The sequence below is a fragment of the Capsicum annuum genome, chromosome 9, assembly GCF_002878395.1.
Source record: "Capsicum annuum cultivar UCD-10X-F1 chromosome 9, UCD10Xv1.1, whole genome shotgun sequence".
In the NCBI taxonomy this organism is placed as follows: Eukaryota; Viridiplantae; Streptophyta; class Magnoliopsida; order Solanales; family Solanaceae; genus Capsicum; species Capsicum annuum.
The window spans coordinates 34,326,466-34,334,043 of NC_061119.1; the positions used below are offsets into that span (position 1 = coordinate 34,326,466).

The window sequence follows — 7,578 nt, forward strand, 5'->3', positions numbered from 1 at the left end:
GACAGTTATACGAAGAAATTTACCCAGAAGGATATTATACAGATTAAGAGATGTTAGAATATATTAGAAAAACTAGAGAAAATCAAGAAAATCTAAATAATGAAATTAATTATAGAAACCGAATTAGAAAAATAATGGAAAATCTAAAAGAAAAATTAATATGGATAGAAAAAACTTTAGAAAATTTAGATAAAAGTACATGTGATAGTTTATATAATTTAAAAAATCACTACGAGAAGAACAATACAAGATAATAAATAATTGACGAAAAGTTTTCAAAACTAAACATCAATCCTATGGATTTTTCTGATCTACAGTAAATTGAAGATACTTTTTAGAATGACTCCTCTCCTATTATAGATACCAATTACTCAGAGCTTAATAAGGTCAGAGGCACAATTAAAAGACAACCCAAATGATATGCTGATCTTCCCCGCATGTCTGCTACTTATTATCCTCGTCCTACTCCTGCAGATGTTTTAATAGAAGAAAGAGAATGGAGTATGACTAATACGTCATATTGTGGAGAATCAATTTATGAATAGAATATTGATAGATTAAGTGAGAAATAAATTTCGATCCAAGTTCATCGTATGCTTATGTATTCTACTATAGCAAAAGCCACAACATCTGCTGAAAATAAAGACAAACACACTGATTCTGAAGTTTGTAAGATGATTGTTGCTGGTTTTACTGGCCAACTTCAAGGCTGGTAGGGCAATTATTTAAAGGAAGAAGATAGATTAAAAATCTTTAACTCCAAAGCTGCCACTGTTGGAAAAGACAATTTAGGAAGAGATCTACCAGCAGGAAGAGAAGATGCTGTCTATACTCTTTTGTTAACCATCATGGAACATTTTGGAGGAAGGTTTATCAACCAGTATAAAAATACTCGTACTCTTCTTAATGGTATTAGATGTAGACAATTAGAAGAATTTAGATGGTATAAAGATACCTTTCTAAGTCAAGTCATGGACCTACTTGAAAATAACCTTCGATACTGAAAGGCCAAATTCATAGATGGACTCTCTCCTTTGTTTGGTGAAAGGGTTAGAAAAAAACTTAGGTGACCATCTATTGATATATCCCGAAAATATTATACTTATGGTCAGCTTATAGCAATTACCACTGATGAGGGTTTAGCTTTATGTAATGAATTGAAATTGAATAGACAAATTAAGATAGATAAGTTTAGAGAAAAGTCTCAATTAGGAGATTTTTGTGATCAATTTGGTATAAACAAACAGGTTTCCACCTCTCAACAGAAAACTCATAGGCATTCTAAGTCTTATAGAAAAAAAGAATTACCGATGAAGGTCTAAAGAAAAAAAAGAGACTCGAAAAGCCCATCATAAGTATACGAGATTTACCAAAAATAGGTCTAAAAAAGATTTAGCAAAAATCAAGTATTACAACTGCAAACAGTATAGGCATATAGCTCCAAACTGTATGCTCCAAAAAAATCAAGTCTCTAGGTATTACTGATGAACTCCATGATCAAATTTATGGCTTGTTATATACTTCTGGTTCTGAGTATGATTATAACTATGAATCTAAATCAGAAAATGAGATTGAATTGCCTAAATCTTCTGATAGTAATCATGAAAATAAAAATGCTTGTCCTGATTGTCCTGATAATACTTGTGCTTATGATGACATATTTTATAAATTGCAATCTCAGTTTGAAGATTTAGATTCAAATGTGCAAACTTTAACTGCTGAAAATGTCCTTGAATTATTAAAAGAAATTTCTGATGAAAAACTGCAAAAAAAAATTATTAATCTTGCTGCAAAAAAATCTGCTAATAGCATACCTATTAATTTTAAAGCAGTTACTAAAACTCATGACTATGATATGACTTATTCTTTGGACGAGGTTAGTCGACGCCTCGCTTTAAGAAAAACTCCAAGTAGAGATACTTCTTTTGATGATTTAAAAATTGAGGTTAAAAATTTGAGAAAAGAAATTATTTCTTTAAAACAAAATCAAATGATTTGTGATCACAGGATTTCAAATATGGAAGAAAATACATCTCATCATGTTTCTCCTTATGATGTGCCTTCTACGTCCAAAAGTCCTGAAACTACTGAAAATAAGATAATATTAATATTCAAAATTTGAATATAAAAAATAATTTATTTTTAGGTATGATGCAAACTATTACCACTCATAAATGGTATATTAATTGCACTATATTGATTAATAATGATATTTCTATAACTAATATTGCTATGATTCATAATGGTGCAGATGTTAGTTGCTTCAAGAAGGATTAATCCCAACTAGATATTTTCAAAAAACTACTCATATCATTAGATCTGCATCTGGACATACTCTTGATATTAATTATAAATTTCCTAATGCACATGTCTGTAGAAATAAGACTTCCATTCCACATTTTTTCTTTCTAGTAAAAAATCAATTATATCCCCCTATTATTTTAGGAACACCTTTTACAAATGTCATCTACCCTTTTACGCATCTTGATGCAAATGGTTTTCAAGCTACTTATAAGAATAAAAAAAATTCTTATTCATTTATTACAGAACCTGTAACAAGAGATATTAATGCTTTGATTAACATGAAACAAACTCAGTTAAATTTCTTACAATTTGAAATTATGAGTATGAATGTTCAAAATACTCTGAGTTCTGTGAAAATACAAGAAAAATAAAAATGATTTCTAGTCAATTGATTGTTGATATTTGTGCGGATCACCTAAATGTTTTTTGGAAAAGAAAAAACACGTTGTTTTCCTTCCTTGTGAAAATGATTTTAGCGAAACTAATATTCCAACAAAATCCCGACCCTGCCAAATGAATGCAGAGTTAGTAGAATTCTGTAAAAAGGAGATTGATAATCTTCAAGAAAAGGGTCTCATAAAATATTTCAAAATTTTCTTGGTCTGCACTGCATTTTATGTTAACAATGCTGCTGAAAAAGAACGCGGTGTGCCTAGACTTGTCATTAATTACAAACCTCTAAATAAAGTTTTGAAATAAATTAGGTGTCCAATACCTAATAAAAAGGACTTATAATCTAGATTATATGATGCCAATATATTTTCAAAATTTGATTTAAAATCTGGTTATTGGCAAATTCGTATTGCGAATGAACATATCTATAGAACTGCTTTTAATGAGTCTTTTGATCAATATGAATGGAATGTTATGCCTTTTGATTTGAAAAATGCTCCTTCTGAATTTCAAAAAATCATGAATGATATATCCAATCCCTACATGAATTTTATAATTGTTTATATAGATGATATTCTTGTTTTTTCTAAAACAATAGAATTACATTTTAAACACCTGAATATTTTTAAACAAATTGTTATATAAAATGGTTTGATTATTTCTACATAAAAAATGTCTCTATTTCAAACTGACATTCGATTTCTTGGACATAGTATTTCTAAAGGTGAAATTGAACCAATACAAAGATCTTTAGATTTTTCAAAAAAAATTCCTGATATTATCATTGATAAAACTCAATTACAACAATTCTTAGGAAGTTTTAATTATATTTGTCCTTTCTATCAAAACTTATCCCGAGATTTGGCACCTTTGTATGATAGATTGAAAAAGAATCATAAAGAACCTTGGACTACTACTCACACAAAGCTAGTCCAAATGATTAAAAAACGTGTTGAGTCTTTACCTTGTGTAACCCTTGTGAATCCTGCATGGTTAAAAATCGTAGAAACTGATGCTTCCAACATGGGTTTTGGAGGAATTCTAAAACAAGTGAATCCCCATACTAATTCTGAAAATCTTATTAGATTTCATTCAGAAAAATGATCTGAAAGCTAGAAAAAATACACCACAGTGGCTCATGAAATGTTAACGATTGTTAAATGTGTTTTAAAATTCCAAGATGATTTATATAATTAAAAATTTATTATTCGAACTGACGTACAATCAGTTAAATATATGTTTGATAAAGATTTCAAACATAATGTTTCTAAACTAATTTTTGCAAGGTGACAAGCTCAACTGGCCCCTTTCGATTTTGAAATACAATATAAAAAGGGTAGTGAAAATTCTTTACCTGATTTTCTGTCTTGTGAATACATCAATAACTCATAAAATTTTTACAGGCAATTCTTGAACTGTGAGCAAGAGCCAAGGAGAATGAATTATTATACTTTCAATCTATCCGAAAAAACTATTATTACCATTCTTAAATGTGTTCCTGTGAACGAAGATATCCATTTCTTAATACTAAGTAAAATTGTCCATGACATGATAAGAGAAGACTTATATCTTCCAAATTTTGAAGAAATAGAGATGAAATCAACTGGTCCGACTTTGATACATCATTTGATAAATTTTAATCTTTTGATGCAGTATGGATCCACCTTGGCAAAGGGCCAGAGGACGTGGAAAAGGCAGCAGAAGCCAAGGTTCCTCCTACTACTGAAGCAGAAATATCTCTTCATCTTCCTACACTTCTTCCTCTTCTAATTTGTCTGTATTACAACAGGAAAATAGAACTTTGATTAATGCAAAAATTTCGTAAATTGCTGAATCATCATAAAAAAACCAGCATATGAGCACTTCAATTCATTTAGAAGATATTCTAGAAAATCACTCTTTATATGAACAACTTCAGTCCTATATGTTTGCTAAGCAAACAGATTCGTTTGCCTCAATTGTTCAAGAAAATACTGCCGATAGGTCAAATTATGAAAATCTTGACACTAGAGAACTAATAGTTCTTGTCGAAAATACTCAAATATGCAAGCAAGAAGATCCTTGGAGACTACTCCAAAAATACTTGATCACTAATCTTTATATTGTAGGTGAATCTTATAAAACAAGAGCTTTTTATGAGTCTATCCTACTATCTACTCGAAGTAGTGAAATTGAACACTATCAAATGAGCAAAACAACTCCAGGAGTGCATGGATATTCTAAAATGGTCATCAAAAAAATCATATCAATAGAAGACTGGGGAACCACGTCCATGACTGAAAAAATCATGACAATGAAAGGAGCAAAAATAGCTTTCACTTAGTGGGACTATATAAAGGCATTTACTCAGACTTTATATTATAATAACATCAAGCATAAATATACTTGATTTTTAAAAGTCTATGCTAAAGTATTTGAAGATCCCATTCCAAATTGGTTTATCCAATGGTGGTCGTATCATGGCCCCACAGTTAAGATCTTGCCACCAGAATATTTTCATCTTTACAAAGAATGGAAAAAGATTTCATCATTTTTAACAGAATTATACCTTTCTGAACATATCTGCAAATTAGATACCATTGATCAAATGTACTTTTTCATAGAATTTTCTATTCCGTGGATCCATAAATGGAGTATTGAATTCGAATATACTAAAGATCAATTAGTTGGCTTATATAGGATATTTTATACCAACTTTTGGAAAAAATTAACCCGTTAGGATTCGGTTACAAAAATTCCTTATGAAAAAGACTTGCAAGAAATCATTATAAGAAAAAATGCTGAGTATGCTCATGCTCCACAGAAACAAATTATCGATGACAAAGGCCTAAACTATATTTCTAGAAGAATCTCCGTACAAGAAGGAGATAAACTGGAAATGATTGAAAAATACTTTGCAGAAGTTCGAAATAAATTACTAAAAATGATAGAACAAGATTCAAATACTTCTATGAAAAGAATTACCAGTGAAGAGCAGAAAACACTAAAGATATTTGTGATTCACAGTCACTACCTTCAGAACATATCCTCACAAATAAAGAGATCGACAAAATCAAAGCATTTCTCTATCAACTGAAGAAAAAGGAAAAGGACAAAACAGGACGAGCAGGGCCCAACAATTAATTACTATGTTTTAATATAGGGCCCATTTGTAATGGTGAAAATACTATGCACAGGGACTCACTGTAGGACCTATAGTACTATGCGCAAATTCTTTTTTTTTTTCTCTATAAAAAGACACCTCATTCTGTATAAGGAGGCAAAAGTTTTTCTTCCCCTTCTCTCTCTAAGCCTAGCTCTCTCTCTACTTTGTAATATACTGTGAAGATAAATAAAAGGCAGATAGCCACCGTTAAATACTGTTCAGGCTTTGCATCCCGCTAACTTTAAGGTACATAGTTCTTCCTCTTTTGAATTACTTTTTATACTCCTTTCTGCCAGTCGTGACCATGTCCGACTAAGAAAATTCTTGTGTCTATGTTAAAAATCTAAATCCTATTATTAGATAATTATGAAGAATTCATACTTTATCTAAATATGAGAAAATATTAAATAGCTTTTAACTTGGTTCCAAAATGGTGGTACAGTCGAGTTTAATATGTCTTAAGTTGGCCTAGTCTCAGTGACTCCGTGTAGTAAGCTGTGCCTCTTTAGCCCGTAAATTTGATAGACAAAAAAAGCGACTTTTTGCACAATTAGAACTTCTAGACACATGGGTTCGACCTAAACATATTAAATCTCTGACAGGCCCTTTGTTTGGGTAACAGATTTTCATACAATTATTAAGCTAATTTGACATTCCATTAGATTTCGATTGGTGTTTTTGGTTCGATATTTCGACCAAAGCTTAAGCCGATATTCTTATGATAAGTCTGAACGCAGCGTGACTTACCCCTGCTTAACGATCCTTTCATATGATTTTTTTTCTTTTTTAATCAAAATCTACCCACTCACTATTAAGTATTCAATTCAGATGCAAATATATGCATTTCAAAATAAAGAAAATTTTTGGTGAGTATATAGGCTCTTTCATCCTTTTACATCTATTTTATCAGTTGATGTCCATCCATCATTTACCAATGCTCTATAATTATAAGATATTGATACTTGTTTCAGTTAGCATAAGGAGCACTTACTTTGCAGAATTCTATTCGATTTCTGCACAAAATTGTATCTAAATGGAGGAATTCTTGACATCATTTTAATAAGGAGATATGGTTTTTATTGATTGTGATATTTGAGTAGTTAAAAATTTTGTATAAAAGAAACTATTCATTTCTCATTCTCTTATTTGTTTCACTGACTAATATTAGTTTTAGAATTAAAATTTAAACACATTTTTGTTCAAATCATGATATCAAAAAGTATATATCAAAATTTTATATTATTTTTTCACACAGGTATATGAAGGAGCAAAAAGTGATTCAGTAATTGAAGATGTTAGATAAAAGAAACATCGACACATGAGGAGACAAAGTATTTTTATCTTTTTAAGTTTACCATTGTTCTTGTGCCTTAATTAATCTTTTTTATGTTTGAGTAATTTTACTTTATTTACTCAATGAGTTTGAACTCAAATGTTATCTCCGCATAATTGTAACTGTAATAAGTATATGATTTTGTAAGGACCATCGTATTAAGTTTTTCTTTTATTTTTGTAAAATGTTTTTATTTACATAAGCTACATACTTATAAAAAATTGTAATGTACATGTAACTATAAAACAATTTATTTACAATTAAAATATGCGTACTTATAATTGTAATAATGTGAAACAATTTAACTACATATTTAAATAGTATTATTAATTACAAAGCATTAAATACTTCTAATTATTTGATAAGAAATCCTATTTTGGTCACAAATATATCTTCTTTATCG

The 7,578-nt window shown here is 29.8% G+C and overlaps 1 long non-coding RNA gene across 1 annotated transcript; it reads left to right on the top strand.

Annotated features, from left to right (window-relative positions):
* Positions 1-5,979: 5,979 nt before the first annotated feature.
* Positions 5,980-7,347, top strand: LOC124887309. The gene is made up of 2 exons (XR_007044770.1): positions 5,980-6,088; positions 7,098-7,347. It is a non-coding gene; the product is annotated as an uncharacterized LOC124887309 (long non-coding RNA).
* Positions 7,348-7,578: the final 231 nt, after the last annotated feature.